General features: G+C 38.3%; 1 pseudogene; it reads left to right on the top strand.

Moving 5' to 3' along the window:
* Nucleotides 1-181: 181 nt before the first annotated feature.
* Nucleotides 182-2,589, top strand: LOC110218212 (small ribosomal subunit protein uS12 pseudogene; annotated as a pseudogene).
* Nucleotides 2,590-18,420: the final 15,831 nt, after the last annotated feature.

An 18,420-nucleotide genomic window follows, 5' to 3' on the forward strand; every position in this document is an offset into this window, starting at 1 on the left:
GATTTGAAAAACACGAGGCTGGGTGGTCCCAAGATGGAGGCGGCAGAGGGAGTAGACGGGGGGGGGGAGTGGAGAGAGGAGGAGTTCTCGTGAGATGCGGGAAGAGCGAAACCTGCGCATCCATCCCAGAATGCTTTGCGGCCACGCTGGGGATCCCTGAGTTTTTAATTTTTCTGTGAGTTGGGCTGGTGGGCGGCCTTAATTCTTGATTTGTGAGAGCTGTGAGCTCCCTTCGATTTTAGGAGTTCATCGATTTGTCCTGTGTGCCAGGAGCTGTGCTAAACGTTGGGGATTCAAAGGGAAAAAACGTGCAAAAATGTTTTTTTAAAAATTTCTATGGGCAGCTTAGATAAATGAGTATTTTCCACGTGCTTTCTCCGGGGAGGCTTCGTCTCTTAGATTGCATGCGATTTGGAACTCTTTTTGTTTTAGAAAATCTGCAATTTATAGGTTTTTGGCAGTGGCTTCAATAAGTGCTGTGATGCAGGAGTTCTCCAACTTTTTGATCTCAGGACTGGCTTTAAGTTTTCAAGGATCCCAAAGAGCTTTTGCTACAATATTTGTTGATATCTGCCATATTAGAAATTAAGTGTTAAAATGTTCAATTCATTTGAAAATAATGTATACATTAATAGCATTTGATATGAAAAAATAACTTTCCCTGTACATTTTCTGAGAAGAGTGGCATTGTTGTACACAATGTTGCAGATCTCTTTAATGTCTGCCTTAATTGAAAACAGTTGCAGTCTGATAATCTGCTTTTGTGTTGTCTGTTGCATTATATTGATTCATTTGAAGTTCATGAAAAAAAAATCCCAACTTCACATAAATAATTAGTTGGAAAAGGGAGGAGCATTTTTATAGGCAAATACCTTATTATTATGAAAATGGTTTTGATTTTGAGGGACCTGTTTAAGGAATTTGGGGACCCCCCCACACTTTGAAAACTGCTGTTGCCTGGTTTTCCACAGTCAAAATAGAATGAGACAATTATCTTAACTACTTCAAATAAAACCCTTCACTTCAGACTGTAAAGAAAACCCTGACAGCCATAAGGAAAGTAGAATGGGTTGCCACAGTAACTAGCATGTTATCCAACAGAGAGGTGACCTGAATATCTCTGCAGCGTTCAACACTCAGCTACTCTGTCTTGGATATTGACTCCTCTGTAGGGTTTTCCTGACACTGCTTTGTCTTGCTTCTGCCTCCCACCTTTGTATAGAGCCTCCAGGGGCCATCTAGTCCAAAACGTTTCTTTCATTCTTAATTTTTGTAGTGTACAGAGAGCCAAGAAGACCTACTGGCTGTGTGACCCAGACAAGTCACTTAATGTTTCAGTGTTCTAAGTACCTCTAAGACTATAAATTGGTAGAAAGACTTTCCTCACCCAGGAGTTCCACACACTAATGCAGGGAACTTGCTTATGTAGCATAAACTAAATCCAAACCAAATGCTGTTTATGGTGGAGCTCAATTCCAATTCCAACTCATTGTTTCTTAATTTTCAAATCAATGAAGGTGTTGGAAGTTATCAATAACAGATCAAGTTCTCACACAGCTGTTGTAAAAGTAAAGGGGAAAAGCCTTGGATCTTAAGTCCAGCTCTGCCATTTGCCACCAGTGAAAGCCTGAAAATGTCACAACTATTGAGAAATTTCATTGAATCATCATTTGTCTGGATTTTTACCAAATCATTGTTGCCCAGATAATTTTTGAGCCTACTTGTACCCAGGATACTAGGCCTATTGCATAAAGAAGGGAAAAGGAACAAGCATTTATTAAGTGCCAGTTACAGGCTAGGCACTGTGTAAGTGCTTTAAAAGTATTTCATTTGACTCTTCCTTCTCTCTTTCCTCTCGGTCCTGATGGTGGCTCCATGGGTAAGTGCCGTGGTCTTCTTACTGCTAGAAAGCTCCGAAGCCACAGGAGAGACCAAAAGTGGCATGACAAACAATGTAAGAAAGCTCATTTGGGCACTGCCTTGAAGACCAACCCATTTGGAGGAGCATCTCACCCAAAAGGGATTGTCTTGGAAAAACTTGGTGTGGAAGCAAAGCAGCCCAATTCTGCTATCAGGAAGTGTGTGAGAGTCAAGCTGATTAAGAACAGCAAAAAAATCACTGCCTTTGTTCCCAATGATGGCTGCTTCAACTTTGTTGAGGAAAATGATGAAGTTTTGATTCCTGGATTTAGTCGAAAAGGTCATGCTGTTGGTGATATTCCTGGAGTCCGATTCAAGGATGTAAAAGTTGCAAATGTTTCTCTTCTGGCCTTGCACAAAGGCAAGAAGGAAAGACCAAGATCATAAAAATTGTATGATGTTTTTGTCATAGTAAACAATGTTCGTGTAAAAAAAAGTATTTCATTTCATCCTCACAATAACTCTGCAAGGTAGGTGTTAGTATCCCCATTTTACAGTTGAGGAAAATGAGGCAGACAGATGTTGGATATTTTTACAGTCTTTTAATTAACTTCTGGTATTCATTTGTTGTCTCATGGAGTCACTGGTGTCTGATCAAATTAATTTTCAGGGATTTTGTTATTGAGTAAGATTTAATACTTCTTGTATTAAACTGTCCCATTAACAATACTTTTCTCTAGAGCTCCCATTTCTTTTTCCATTCTAAACTCTAAAGTTATTTTATATGATCATTTTTTAAACTTTTGCTTTAGAATCACTTTGACAAGAATTGCTAGTAAAACTAGATAGCAGTATGATGGAAATTAGGTTGGAATCCGTACCACATACCATATACCAAGATAACACTCCGAATGGATACATGATCTAAATGTAAAATTTGGTCAAATCATAAAGAAATTAGAGAAGCAAGGAAGAAATTGCCTTTCAGATATATGAAGAGTTCATGAGTAAACAAGCAATAGAAAAGATCACTCAAGATAAAATGGACAGTTTTGGTGCAAATAGAACTAATATAGTTAAAATTAGAAGAGAAATGTAAATGAGAAAAAAACTTTGCAGCATATTTCTCTGATAAAAGTCTCAAATCCTAGCTATACGTGGAATTCATACAAATCTATAAAACCATGTCTCAGGAAAAAATGGTCAAAAGGTGAATAGGCAGTTTTAAAGGGCAGAAATCCAACTACTGACAACAATATAAACATTTGCTGTATATCACTAAAATTATAGAATTTGAGAATTTATAGAGAATTTGAGAATTTAAGAAAGTGAGGTTTCACTTCATACCTAGCAGACTTTCAAAGATGAGAAAAAAGGAAAATGACAAATGGAGGAAGCTTCCAAAAAAGTAGGCACACTAGTGTACTATTGTTGGAGGTGTGAAGGGGACCAGCCATTCTAGAAAGCAATTTGGAACTATGCCCAAAATGTTATTGTGTATACCCCTTGACCCAGCTATACCACTATTAAGCTAATACCTCAGAGAGATCAAAGAGGAAAAGAACCTATATGCACAAAAATATTTATATGAGCTCTTTTCAAAGTTGTGGTTCCTATTGGAAACTCAGCAACTGTCTTTTTGGGGAATGGGTAAACCAAGTGTGATATAGTAAGGTAGCAGAATATTACTATGCCATAACAAATAATAAAAGAAAGTTTCAGAGGAAATTAGGGAGACCTCTATGAAGTGATACAAAGTGAGCAGAACTAAGAGAATAAATTATATAATGACATCAATATGGTAGAGAAAAGCAACTTTGAAAGACTTTAGAATTCTAGTCAATGCAAAAATAAACCAGCAGTCCAGAGGATTGAATGACACAGCAGAGAGGTTATGAACTTAACTTGCATAGGAAAACATACATTTTTGGGGCATGGCCAATGTGAGAATTTGTTTTGCTGAATTGTTAATTGTTACGATGAGGGGTTTTGTTTGTTTAATAAAAGGTGGTTATAGTGAGAGGGATAGATTATAAATTCATATAAAAATCATTTGGAAGAAAAGTTCTTGGTTGATTTCTTCCAGAAATTTCAGAAGAGCACATGGCAAATCTTTGATTTGCTTTGAGGCCTTCACATGTAGATGATATGGAATTATTCTCTTTGAGGTTTAGGTCCTAAACATCCTTGGCTCCATCATAATTCTCTATCATCAGTATTTATTAATTTTTCCAGCCTTATTTCCTAAATTGTGACTTAGTACAAGGATCAGGTTCTGCAAACTCCCATATTCTTAGATGGAATGGTCAGGCTCTGTTTGGTCCTAACTTTGTTTTGCTGGTTTGTTTCTACTGGCTTTTACTTTTATCTGTGCTCAGAGCATCAGTAAGATTCAGTGGTCTCAGAACTCTGGTTGGCTGCCCCTCCTCAGGGCAGTGGGTGCTTTTCTGTTCCCCTTAAGAATCCCATGATCAAGGTTCTGGATTGCTTCTGTCCTGGCTGCCTGCCTAATGCTTGAAACCTTGCTTCATTTTTCCTATACCCTCTGCCAGCCAAGAGTATCTATATCACCTTCCCCATTTCCCCAGGAAATAACGATGTGTAGTCTTGAATGCAGCATAGATGACGATTAGATGATTTCTCTTCTTAACTGAGGGGTAGCTGAATATTCCTGAAAAAAAAAATCCAGATTTCAAATCTATGTATTCCATTTATACTATTTTCTCTAATCTTTGCTTTTGTCATCCACAGCACCCTAAATCACTCTCCCAAATTTCTTATGTTTCTATATTCCCAGAACTTAATGCCTAGCACATAGCAAGAGTATACTAAAATGCTTATTTGTTGTTTGATTGATTGCTTCTCAATGGCATTATTATCTGCCCTGCAGTCCCCATTCCAGCCCCTGCCATTTCATCCACACAAAACCTTACCTATCTGACCGTTCCTTTTCAGTCTTCTCTACTGTATCATCATGCATCTCTTCACCTCATTTTGAGGATTCGCCAAGCCTCTGTCCTGGGCCCCGTCTCTTTTCTTTCTACCTTCTATTACAAGGTGATTTTATCACCTCTCAAGAGTTCACTTATCATATACAGATGACTTCCAGATCTTTATATCCAGTTCCAGTCTTTCTGCTAAACGGTATTATTTTCATTTTGGGATCATTTCCAAGTTATCCTTTATATGTCTTGTATGTAAATAATTGTATAATATCTTCCCCATTAGACTATAAGCTCCGTGAGAGCAGGAACTATTTTTGCTTTTCTTTTTATCTACAGTGCCTGGCACACAGTAGGCCCTTAATAAATAGTTATTCCTTTGCTTTCCCTTTCCTAAGGCTCTTACCCCCATGTCTAGGTCGACTCCATCCTGGTCTGAAGGGAGATGGTGGTCAAGGGTGGTGTTTGGACGTGCCTAACACATGCCTGTGTCTCAGCGTGCTTCAGATAGGCTGGATTGCTTGTATTGTGTCATTCACACACTGACTACTCCTCAGTCTTCTTGGATGGATGATCATCCATATTCCACTTAATTTTGATCATACCCTGAGGCTCTTCCCTAAGCCCCTTTCTCTATATTATTTTATTATTATACTATACATCACATTATATTATATTGTTGTTTGCTTCTCAATGGTTTTATTATATTATATATAATATTGTTATTATATTAATATACATTATTATATCTCTATATTACTTTATTACCTGGTGACCTCATCAGATTGTAATTGCTGTGCAGATGATTCCTAGATCTATATGTCCAGCCCTAATCGCTCTTCTAATTTCCAGTTTTACATCGCCAACTGCTTGTTAGACTTACTCCAGCATCTTAAACTCAGTAATACATTCAAAAAGAAATTACCCACCTAAATCTATCCCTCTTCCAAATGTCCCTATTTTTTTCAAGAGCACCAGATTCCTTCAGTCACTCAGGTTTACAGACTCAATCTAATCTAACCTGTGTGTTATGTTTCTTTCTTCCCTCTCATTTACTTCATACTCCCACTATTTTTGTGAATTCTACTTCCACAGGAGCTCTCACATTCCCCTTCTCTCCATTCATACAACCTGTCTGCTTCAGACCCTCCTCACCTCTTGCTTGGACTATTGAAATTGGTCTCAGATCTCTCATCTCTCCAGTCTATCCTCCACACATTTGCCAAAATGAAATTCCTAAAGTATGTGTCTGACCAGGTTTCTCCCTTGTTCAACTCAACTCCCCTCTTACCTCTGAGATCAAATACAAATTTCTCTGTTTGCTATAGAAAGCCCTTTACAACTTGGCTCCAGCCTCTCTTAACAGTCTTATTACACGTTCCTTCTCTTTTTTCTGTTCCTCACACATGACATTCCAACTTTGTCATCTGAGAGTTCAAATGTACTTTAGAGACAGTTAATACCACGTGTACCTAAACTAAAGGCCTAAATTAAATCTAGACCGTTGTCTCAATCCTCTGAGACATTTAGGAGCCTGTCTTTGTGGAAAGGAGGCAACATCCTCACATTCCATCCTGCTGGAAATAGGGTTCCAAGTTTTCCTTTTCTTATTTTCCTAAAAACTATTCTCCATCCCAACGTAAAGCTGTTAGGCATAAAAGAATCTTTGCCCTCAAGATGACTGGGGTCAATTGCATGCGATAGAAATAATAAGACTACCTACATTAATGGGAGTTCTTTAGTTGGTTTAATGATTCAATTTGATACATACCTGGTTAATCTAATGGGTTATTGTACAAATCAGTCATGTACGCAGTCTTAAAGATGGAGTGAACCTTGTCTCTTTTGCCCTATCATTGAGTGGAATACTTTCTCCAGTTGGTTTAGGGAAAACAGTGACACCTGGATTTGAAGTCAAGTAACCTGAATTTGAATCCTAGTTCTTTTTACTACTTGTGTCACATTATCCAAATTGCTCAGTCTCTCTGGGCCTCAGTTTACTCATCTGTAAAATGAGGAATGAATTAGATGATCCAGCATTTGATTCTATCATCTAGTGGGGGAAATTCAGAGGGTGTATGTGATGGACTGCTAAAAGTCAATAAGAAAACATGGATGGGATGGGCTTTCTTACAGCAATGTAAGAAAAGGCCAGTAATAAAAATTCAGAGAAACATGGGAAGGCTTATATGAATTGATGCACAGTGAAATAAGCAGAATTAGGAATAATGACTACAACAGTGTAAACAACAAAACTGAATGATGTGTTATTATAGTAACCAAGAAGAGTTAAAGAATGGACCTACCTCCTTTGATTGGAAAGGTGTGGGACTGTGAGTATGGAATATTGCATGCATTGTCAGATTCTGAATATGCTGGGTTTTCTGCACTTCTTTTTCTTTTTTTAATCATGGTTACAAGAGGCTTGCTGGGGAAAGAGAGTCAAGGAGAGACATACTTGGAAATTAACATGATGTAAAAACCATAGTCAACAAGGTGAAAGAGAGTGAATGAATGAAAAACTGTTTTTTAAGTGTCTACAATATGCCAGACACTGGAAATGTAAATACAAAAGTGTGACAGTCTCTGCCCTCAAGGCACTTCCATTCTAATTGGGGGAAACAACACTCCTGGAGTCAGGGAAGAGAGTTAGGGTCTGAGAAATCACAAGGATTGTCAGAGAAGGCATAAGGCAATGGATTATCACACACTTTCAAGTAGCAATAGAAATATTGATTTGATTACTGTTTCCAGAGAAAAAGGTGGGAAAGGAGTTTGGGGTTGGAGGAGGGAGGCAAGCAGAAGAGATGGCAAAATGGCTGAGAAGATAATCATTGATTACAATGTGCCAGGCACGTTGGTTTTATGGTAGAGGGGTTTGAAACATTGTCCGAGGGTGGCAAGATACACAGCATTAGGTAAATTTGCCAAGATCTAAAACTGAGTGACTAAAATCAATAAAAAATAGTTCCAGAGGGGCATAAGGGGCACCAGAAGGTGTGATCCAGGTGTAGTCTGGCCCAGAGGGAGGGAGGCCTAGTCTATGGCATCGATGTAATTAACTCCATGGCGAGCCCAGGGGACAGTGGCAGAGTTAAGGAAGGGACCCAAGCTGGCCGCCTGGGATTTTAGAAACAAGGGAGAGGGCGTTATTTTAACGCTGGAAGAGACCTTAGAGGTCCCCTTGGCCAAGCCCTGGCTTTTACAGACACAGGAAGAAAGAAGGAGCAGTTCGTTGGAATCCTATCCGGGAGCCCGGAAGAAACTGGCATCACAGGAGGATGATGGTCCTTGTAGTTCTAGTGCTGAGTGGGCGCCAAATGCGCCCCTTCCGCTGAGGCGCTTCCGCCCTAGTGAAGTGTCGCGAGATCCCGCAGCGAGCCAACCAACGGAAACAGAGACCGTCGAGAGGCGTGGACGACTGTGCAACCGAAGTCGACACCAGGCCGGCGTGCAGGCTGTCGTATTATTGGGTGTCAGTGGCGTGATGGGAAAGTCCTTAGTTACCCGAGCTGCGGGCTGTAGGTCCGAGTCCTGTTCCAAGGTTATTATTATTAGGTTTTTGGGAGGCATGAAATGATAAGGGAGGAGTGTTTGTTTAACCTGCCGGTTTGAGAGAAGGGTGTTCTTTGTGTATGCCAGGTTTGTTTTTCATTTCTGAATTTAGAAGTTTATTCCTTGCATAAAATTAGATTGGTTGGCCTTTCAGTTATCAATTGAATTGGTTGTTCTCTTTCTCAGTTTAAAAGGGTACTCTTTGCATATAGTATACATTTACAAGTTCTCTAAAATGTATTTCTTTCTCTTTCCCCTCCCCTTTCAAAATCGATTTTGCTTCATAGTGAATGCTGGAGATGAGGTTTAAAGCGACGTTTAATTTTGCAACAGCCCCTGGGTAGAGTTTAAAAACTGTATCGGTTTCCTCCTACCTCCCCTCCCCCATTCCCCCAGAAAAAGGGGGAGTTAAGGAAGGGTCACCCTTTCGTTCAGTGCTCCTTTAGGTAGAATCATTGGCAAGGAAGGTCTACATTTTTCAAGTTTAGAAGCTGTTTCCCATGTTTCTGAGAATAGAGGACCCTTACTTTAAGTATTTTCTTTTCGAGGCCCATTGGAGTCATTTCATGACTTTAAATGGTTGTGAGAAATTAGTAGCTATTTAGAAGTTTGAAAAAATAATCAAAATTTATGTAGCAGTTACTTTGTGCCAGGTGTTTTACAATTATCTCGTCTGATCCTCTAAAGACCCTTGAAAGTAGGTGCTATTATTATCATCCCCATTTTATTTTATGTTATGTTTCCAGCCAAAGACAAAGTTTATTAGAACATCCGTGGTGTTGGGCAGACTCTTATAAGAGTCTAAACATTAGTAGGCTACTGGCTAGATTTTAAAAATCTAAGCATGTTAAAGGGGACAAGATGGACCTTATATGCAGAAAGCCTATGGGAGGGATCCAGGAGTGGCCAAGTAGTCTGAAGTAATAGAACTCCTGGGACCTGGATCCAGTGGCCAAGGGAGAATGGAGCCTAGATAGGATTAAGGGTGGGAAGTGGCATGGGGCCATAGGGAGGTAAAACAATGGAGGGCTAGGCTAGGTTAGGGGTAACAGAATTGAGAGATTGGATGGTAGCCACAGTGAAAGGCCAGTTGATGGGATTATGGCCTCAGTCTAAAGCCAGAGATTTGGCCAAGTGGGAAAGTCCAGGGTTTTTCCTTTTTGGGGTCTAGGTCTCAACCTCATCTTTCCCCCCTCAAACAAATGAGACCCAAATTCTTTTGGGGTAAGGGGTGAAAGTCTTGGCTTCTGAAACTGCTGTGATTTTGTAGCACTTGCTGACCGCTTTGCTACCACATTGTCACTCTCAAGACCATAGGTCTGGTGACAAGTCTGTATTTTTCTTTAGCCATGGCAACCCATCAAATAATTCATCACCAAATCATCTGACTTCTGGTGATGAACTAAGTTCTAGTCCTTGGAAAGCAATTCAGTTCAATTCAGTAAACATATATCGAGCACCTAGTATGTGCCAGGCACTTTACTAAGAGCTGAGGACACAAATAAGAAAAAAGGGAGAGGAAGGAGTTCCCCAAGGGGCCTGGTGGAGAAGTAATTCAGAGATGTCACAGAGTAGTGCTGTCAGGTGAGAAATGAGATGTTAGTGGAGGTTTGGAGTTCAAGGATCCATCTTCCAATCAGGTAGAGGTAGCAATAAGTGGGGGTGCCAAGGTTGATGAGATGTTACAGGGTGATGAGATTATCTCACTAAGGAACTTCCTGGAACATGGTGGAGAGAAGTCAGTCCAAAATTCAGTAGGCAAGGACAGCAACAGCAATAGTGACAGCAGAGAAACCAGTAAGAGACTTCTTTCTAAATATTACAGAAGGAGTCAGGGATGAAGGTGGAAATGTGGTAGGGGTAACAGAGAAGAGACAGATTGGAGGAATTATGGACAGAACACGGTGACATGTTGCCTCCAGGTGAATCAGGGTGTTTTGTTTTGTTTTTTGGTTTCGTGAGGCTACCTTATAGCATGGAGGATACATAAAAGTTAAGAAGGGGAGAAGGGGATTAGAGAGGAGCATGTGGTATGCAAGACAGAAAGAGAAAAAGATGGATAATGAAGAGAGTGGAAAAGGCTCCCCAAAGTGTAATTCAAAAAACTAATGAACAGGAGTATTTGAAGGGGAGGATGCAGGGAGAATCTACTTGACTTTCTGAGAGGACAAAAAAGGGGAAGAAATATATGACCAGATAAAATCACGAGAGAAAGAGGAGCTAATAAGCAAAATCTGAAAGGGAAAGAGATAACAAATAAGAGAAAAGGATCAGGGTTTTGGGGAAGAGAACCAGTGAGAACAAGACAACCTTAAAAAAAAGATTGAAGTTAACCGAAGGAACATAATACTGTGTCTACAACAAAGAAGGCAAAAATCATAATTTGTGCTGAAGTTCTTAAATCATTCTTTGCACAGAAATGAAATGTTAAGTGGTATGTGCTATCCATGTAAGAGGTACATATCCACATTTTTGTTGTTGTTTAGTCACTTTTTTTCAGTGGAATCCAACTCTTTGTGACCCTTTGGGGTTTTCTTGGCAAGATACTAGAATGGTTTGCCATTTCCTTCTCCAGCTCATTTTACAGATAAGAAAGCTGAGGTAAATAGGGTTAAGTGAGTTGTCCAAGATACAGCTAGTGTGTGACAAATTTGAACTCATGGTTTCCCCAGCACTCTATCCACTGCACCACCTAGCTGACTGTGTGCCCATACAGGTTATCTAAATTTTGCTCAAAGAGAGGAATAGATAGATAGATAGATAATTAGATATAGATCTATCTGTCTATATCTAGAATCTTGCATGCCCCTATCCAAGGGAAGCTTTGATCCTTGTCTTGAGGGGAGGAGGAGAACCATTGTTTTCCTGACTCTCAGAGAAGGAGTACTGTCTAAAATAATATCTGTCTGCCTCTATAAGTATTGCTGGTCTAGGGACATGTTTTTTTTGTTTTGTTTTTAGGTTGAAAAGCAACAAAACTAGTTTCCCTTAAAAGGGAAGAGGGAACCCCAAAATTATACGCAAATACTTGATTCCTTCCTACTAAATACTGTTTATATAAAAAAACACCAACTATCAGAGCAAATAGTGAATCAGAATTGGAGAAGTTACATAGATTTGAACATGCCCCAAAATATGTATAGTGAATGAGCTTTCCCACTGGGAGTGAGATATCTTAGGTCAACCAAGAGGAGGCCCCCAGTCTCACCCAATGGGAAATTCCCTGAAATTTCTAGGAAGGCAAGCTAGAAATAGGACACATGTTGAGGCACCAGCTCCTCTACTTGTCTATCACTTAAGCAAAGTGTTTTTCTTCTCTTTCTACATATTTCTTCCTGGACAGAGTGTAGAACCAAAGAATGTCTCTTTTCTCCAAACCTCTTGTACCTGCCTCTCCCAGGCATATAGCCTCATCATCATTCTCTTCAACAAATTACACATAAGCAACAGATAAAAAAACACCTCAGGCTTGAAACTTGAGTTACATAAAAGGATTGGAGGAACAGGTGAGTAAAATAAAAAGCCTGTTTCTGAGATCTCTGATTTATTGATGCTCAAAATGAAAGCAACTCTTTAGAATACCTTCAGTAGTGTATAAGCTAGCCATGGGCTAAGATATTTTTGTGAGTTTCAGTTTTAAAAACTTTTAAAGTTCTCCCAAGGTAACCAAATTTTGGTTGAAAGTAGATTTAGTGCTGGGAAATTACAAGCTTGTGTTTAAGCTATATATATTTTTTTAAATAATATTTTCTTTTTTTCCTCAATTACGTGTAAAACCAACTTGTTTTCAAATCGGGATTGTATTCTGAATGCTACTCCTTTATTACTCTTTAATTTTTATTCTGCTTAGTTTTGTACTGTTATTTAATAACTGAAAACCTCATAGGAAGTTTGGAGTTGGTTATTTGGGGGAAAGTTTTCCAGGATTTTTTTTAAAAGGAAAAATTAGACTACGAAGTCTTTGAACCTTCATTAACAAGACTAAGGTTCAATATGTAGTCCTGACTTTTATGCACAATATAAAAATTGCTTTGTTTCTGTAAATAAAGCGAGGTGACACAGTGGATGGAGCTCTGGGCTCGAGTTCAAATGCAGACACTGGGCCCAGTGTGTCCCCAGATAAGTCATTTAATCTCTATTTTCCTCAGTTTCGTCATTTGTAAAATGGGGAAAATAGTAACACCTACCTCCCAGGGTTGTTGGGAGGATCAAACAAGATAATTGTAAAGCCCTCAGCACAGTGACTGGCACATGGTAAGTGCTATATAACTTATTATTCTCACCATCACACCCTGTCCCGTCCCCTCCCCCATCATCGTCTTTATCATCATGGGGCTACAGTCATGCTATCCAGGACAAGCCTTTTCCTTCCATTATTATGACTTAATTCCTATTCAGTGCAGTTTAAATAATTTCCACTAGAAAGCAGTTGTGTATGATTTTTCTAGGCTTCTGGTATTTAAAACTATTCATAAATAGCAGAATTGGGGAAAGTTCAGATTGGTAACAGAAATTTTAATGTGAAAGCCTATTGCAAGCACACTCAGACACTCACTGGCCGTGTGATCCTGGGCAGGTTCTTCACCTCTCTTTGCCTCAGTTTTCTCAACTGGAAACTGGAAATAATAATAACACCTACCCTCCAGGGTTATTGTGAGGGTCAAATGAAATAATGTTTGTAAAGTGCTCAACACAGTGCTGGCACAGTAGGCATTATTATAAATGCCATTTCTCTTCCCTCACCCCTGTTTTTAGAGGGAGTTGCTTTAATTTTTGTATATGATGAAGAGCAAAAGTAGAATGGAGGCAAAGAACAGCCAATATTTGGAATCGTAGGATTTTAAAATTGAAAAGGACTTTGTTTCCTTTCATTGAAATTTTTGTTGTAATTGTGGATTTCAATGATTTTCCAAACTGCCCTTTGCTGTTGTTCTCTTCTCCCCCTTTTTCATTTATGGTATCCAGCATTGAGTGTTCATTCATTATTTTCATTACTGCATTTTGTTGGCTGTAGCTCTTTATTTGTACCAGCGTGTCTCAAAGCATGGCTTTCCGACTCCTAGGAGCCTCTTCTAGTGGGGTCCTGGAGGTAAAAACTTTTAGTGCTAATTTCGTTGTTGTGTAGTCTTTTCATTCATTCATGTCCAAATCTTCATGACCCCATTTGGGGTTTTCTTGACAAAAATACTGGAGTGATTTGCTGTTTCTTTCTCCAGCTCATTTTACAGATGAGGAAGCTGAGGCAAACAGTTAATTGACTTGCTCAGCATCACCCAGCTAATAAGTATCTAAGGCTGGATTTGAATTTAGGTCTTCCTGATTCCAGGCCCAGAAGTCTATCTATCTACTGCACCACCTCCCTCCTTTTTATGCTAATACAAAGACTTTATTTACCTATTAAAATACTCCTATTTCCAGCTATATGATTGTGTGAAGCCAGATTTTCTTCATATACCTAAAATATCATGGTAACAGATGGAATGCAAAAGCAAATATGAGAAGCTGTCTTTTATTAAGCCAGACATTAAAGATATTTACAAAAAATATGTAAAAATAATGCCACGTTTTACTTTTTTTGTTTTGGAAAATAGTTTTTTCATAAAAATATATTATTTCTGTGAACATGTATGGGCTTATTATTATTTTTAATGAATTAATAAATATTTTAAAACTTTAATCAATTTTAATTTTGAATATGATAATATCAATCAATATAACCCACAGAAACAAAAGCTCTTTGAGGTCTTCAGTAACTTTTAAGGCAATGAAGGGGTCCTGAGACCAAAAAGTCTGAGAACTGCCAATTTACACTATCCGTGTTCTTTTTTCTTTTTGTTATAGATTGAGATATCTTTAGTCTGGACTTTTTAATTGGCATCAGAGCTGAATATTGAGGGTCACTCATTTGTTCATTGTACCATGTCATTTACTTAATTCAAACCTTGCCTTCAGAAAATTCAGGTTAATTAACAGAATTTTAAAAAATCTTTAGATGTGTTTAGCAATAAACAATCATTTGCTAGCAGCTACACTGAACAGTGTATTATGAACATTGTTATTAGTTCTGGGAATACTGTATTAAAAAGGCCTGCCGCATAATGCATATTCTTAGTTCTCTATATGAGAAGTTCCTTATAATATTCTCATCATACAGTTGTGAATAAACTTGTAAAGTTTAGGAAGGAGATTGAGTTTTTATTAGAAAAAATGTGATTAATTATTGTTAAATGTTATCTTTTTACATCTCAAATTTCCCCTATCCTCAACAACCCAAATCAGTATAAATTAGCTTGTATTTAGTTTTCATCACAGTGGTGATGCTTTAGTAAATATCTTTTTACCCTATAGCTAAAAAGTTCATAATCTGTATTAGTAAAATATATTTTTAAATCTTTGAGGATTTTCTAGAAAAAATCATATTTGGTGTACAGGGAAAAATTTTAATTCAGTAGGCTAAAAAAAAATTTCTGAATGTCAAAAATAATCATCTCTGTAGTATTGGCTGCTTCTCCTCCAGCTGACTAATCTTGGTTGGCATAAGCTTAGAACCTCATTGTTCTCCAAAATGAAGGGTGCTTAATTGTTCCCTTTTTTCTGTATTCTGCAGGCCTCATAACAACAAACTGCAGTCTGCAGCTTCTTAGAGTTCAGCATGTTAACCTAATGCAAAACACAGCAAGAATCTGGTTATCTGAAAAGTTTAAATGAAATTAAGATACCAAACGTTTTTAGTCAGGTTCTCCTAACAAGATTTGACCTACATTTCATTTTTATTGGTCACAACAGTCAAATTATATTCTTGGCCTATTTTGTCCAGCAGACAAAGGAAAACAAAATCAGCACCATTTTCTTGTCAAGATCAAATTGTTTTACTGTTGTGGCAGAAGCCAGAAAACTTTGTTTATTGAAAGAGAGAAAAAGAAAGCAAGAATAAAGATAAATGGGGTCAAGTTTTAACTCCATGGAAATGCCACATCTGGTCTTCAGGGAAGAAGCTGGTTTAAAGTCACACAGACAACTTTGTATTTATTTATTTATTGTGGGGGGAAGGGGGAGGAAGACACTTTTATTGCTACCTGAATTTGTCAATTAGTTAATTTTTCTTTGTAAAAAATCCAGCCCCAGTTACATGTAATGCATTCTTTTTCTTATCATGATTCCTGTAGGTAAAAATAGAAGAGATCTCTAGATGTCTTTTCTTTCAGTGAAAGGAGCTGCTATGTACACATGCATGTGTCCGCACATACAGACACACAGAACTGGAAATCAACAATGAGTTTATTGTTCATGTTAGATAAAAATTAAGCTTGCATAAAGGTTGGGCTAAGTGGTCATGGACTACTGACTCTGTTGCCTTGAATGAAACAGTACAATTGTCATTTACTCTGCATCAGACTGAGATGAGTGAAATCTATTTGAAGGTATCTTGTTTATAAACATTTGTCAGATTCTAATTTTTTTCTTTTTATATTAAAATTCAAAATATGGATGTATATGAAATGAAATAAATGGAGATAATTTTTCTCCCACAGATGGAAGTGTCTTTGACTGTGTGGTACTGATCATAAGCTTTGGTAGGGTGGAAAGGGACTCCAAAAGGGCAATAAAGAATGGAAAAAAACTAAATATGACTGTTTTCCCCAAGAAGGTGGCCCTGTCTTTTGTCATTCTCAATTTCTTATCACTTCAAAAGAGTCAACAGGGGTGTCATACATGCTGCATCAATGAATGCTTGAGGTCCATATAGTGGGAAACAGGAATGAAAAACTGCTTACTTAAGAAGTCTAGAATAGCTTGTGTTTGTGTTCTTTAGAGAAGGAAAGGTAGAATGAAAGTGAAATCAATATGCAAGTTTCTCTTGCTTTCAATCATCTGTGCTTACACTGCATTTTTCTACATTATATTAACAGCTGTTATGAAATCTGCTGTTTGGCTTATGCAGTCTTACAAAAACGTTAATAGATTTTGCACTAATTCACATTAGCTTCGTCCTCCAAGATCTAGAGTTTGCCTGAGAATTTTTTTAAAAGCCTTTCCCTAGGTTTAACATCATTCCCTCTGCCCACACCCTCACCTTGGTATGCAAGCCCCTTTCCAGTTCTTAGCTCCCTAAAACTAAGTGGAAGACATAGCTATGGATCGCAACTCTTTCTTATTACAGGCTCAGGTGTACAGGTTCTTCTGGGGTTCATTTTATCTAATAATTATTAGATTCTTTTTTTGTTTGTTCATACAGATGTTGTCACTTAAACTAAAGAAAACTGTTCAATTTGAACACAAAGCTTATGCTTCCTAAAATAAGATAAAAGTCGTTGCATTGAGGTCATTTCACCATATTTTTAAAGTGTTACATGTTTTATTCATTTGCTGGTGCCAAAATCCTACATTTTTAATGTTATGAAATTATTTTGCATCTCATCACATCATGGTATTTCCGTACTATTTATTCATATATATATATATATTTATATAGACCTAATCCTTTAAAACTTGTTATGAAAAGAACTTTCTTAAGCAATAAATTGCTGTTTTTAAAAACCGTGGTAAACTCTAAAGAGTGATTTTTTTTGTAGTAGAACATTTCATCCTAGACCCTGGACAAATTACTTCAAATCTCTGGCCCTCAGTTCCTCATCTGTGAGAAGAGGAATTGGATTAGACAGCCTCTGAGGTCTGATCCAACTCTAAATCTGTGGTCCTAACTATGGCCTGTGAACTGGCACACCGGTGAGAGATGGGATGTCAACTACTGGGAATCTTCTTGTTGTTCAGTTCCTCAGTCACGTCAGATTCTTCATGACCCCACGGACCACAGCACTCCACACCCTGCTATCCTCCATTATGTCTCAGAGTCTATCCAAATCCTTGTTTGTGGCTTCCATGCTATTTAACCATTCTTTAAACTTCAAAGTTCCAAAACCATAGATGTGGAATAAGCAGTAAGAGACAACACTTTGCTCCCCACCAATCACCATCCTAGAAACCAGAAGTGGAAGGAGCACCTTTAACTTTCATCAGAAATGGAGCTTGTCCTGTCAAAAGGGGGAAGCTGGGAAGCCATTTTGGTGCTGTCCCAATATGCTAGAATCGTTTGGCTGGAGCATTTAGCATTTGCAAAAGGGAGTTATATTAAATCAGTCTGGAACAGTGTGATAAAGCCAGATTTTGAAGGATTTTTAAAAATTCAATTTTTTTCAAAATATTTATTTTCTCTCCCTCCCCCTGCACATTAAAGAGTTTTAAATACCAAGTTGGGGAATTTGCATTTTATCCTAGAGATAGTCATAAGCCACAGAAGATTCTTAAGTAAAGGAGTGAGCTGGTCAGATCTGTGTTTTAGGAAGACAATTTTAGCAGCTACATAAAAGATGGACTGGAGAGGGACTGGGAGCAGGAGAATCAGTTAGGAAGTCCTGGCAAGCATTTATGAGGGTCTGAACGTAGGTGACAGCCATATGAAAAGAGGACAGACTAAGAGATACTGAGGAAACTAAATGGACTTGGTAACGGATTAGAAATGGATCAAAAGGGAAAGGGAAATGTCAAAGGTGAATCTGGTTGCGATTCTGGGTGATTAGAAGGATGGTGGGACACAACAAAAATAAGAAAGTTTGGAGGAAAGACTGGTTTTTTGGGGAAATTTAATGATTTCTGGTTTGGAACTGTAGAGTTTGAGATGTCTATTTGGCTTTCAGTTGGCAGGCATTTGATGCTGCCAGGGAAGAATTCAGGAGAAAGAATAAGGTTGAACGTGTGTGTGTGTGTGTGTGTGTGTGTGTGTGTGTGTGTTTGAGAATCATGGACATAAGTAAACCCTAGGAGCTAAGATCACTAGGACAGGTGAGAAAAGAGACCAAGACAGAGCCTTTGTGTCACCTATGCTGTGGTCACAGACGTGGATGATGATTGGAACTGGAAACATTCACTACAGCAATTTGGATGGAACTTCACTCATTTCAATTCCTCCATTTGGCAGCAAAGACCTCTCTGGGTGAGCAGTTAGGCACTAACTGCACTGGCAATAGTGAAGGGAATAGAAAGAACAACATAAGACTTATGATCT

This window comes from Phascolarctos cinereus, unplaced genomic scaffold, assembly GCF_003287225.1.
Source record: "Phascolarctos cinereus isolate Bilbo 61053 unplaced genomic scaffold, phaCin_HiC Scaffold_5;HRSCAF=322, whole genome shotgun sequence".
NCBI lineage: Eukaryota > Metazoa > Chordata > Mammalia > Diprotodontia > Phascolarctidae > Phascolarctos > Phascolarctos cinereus.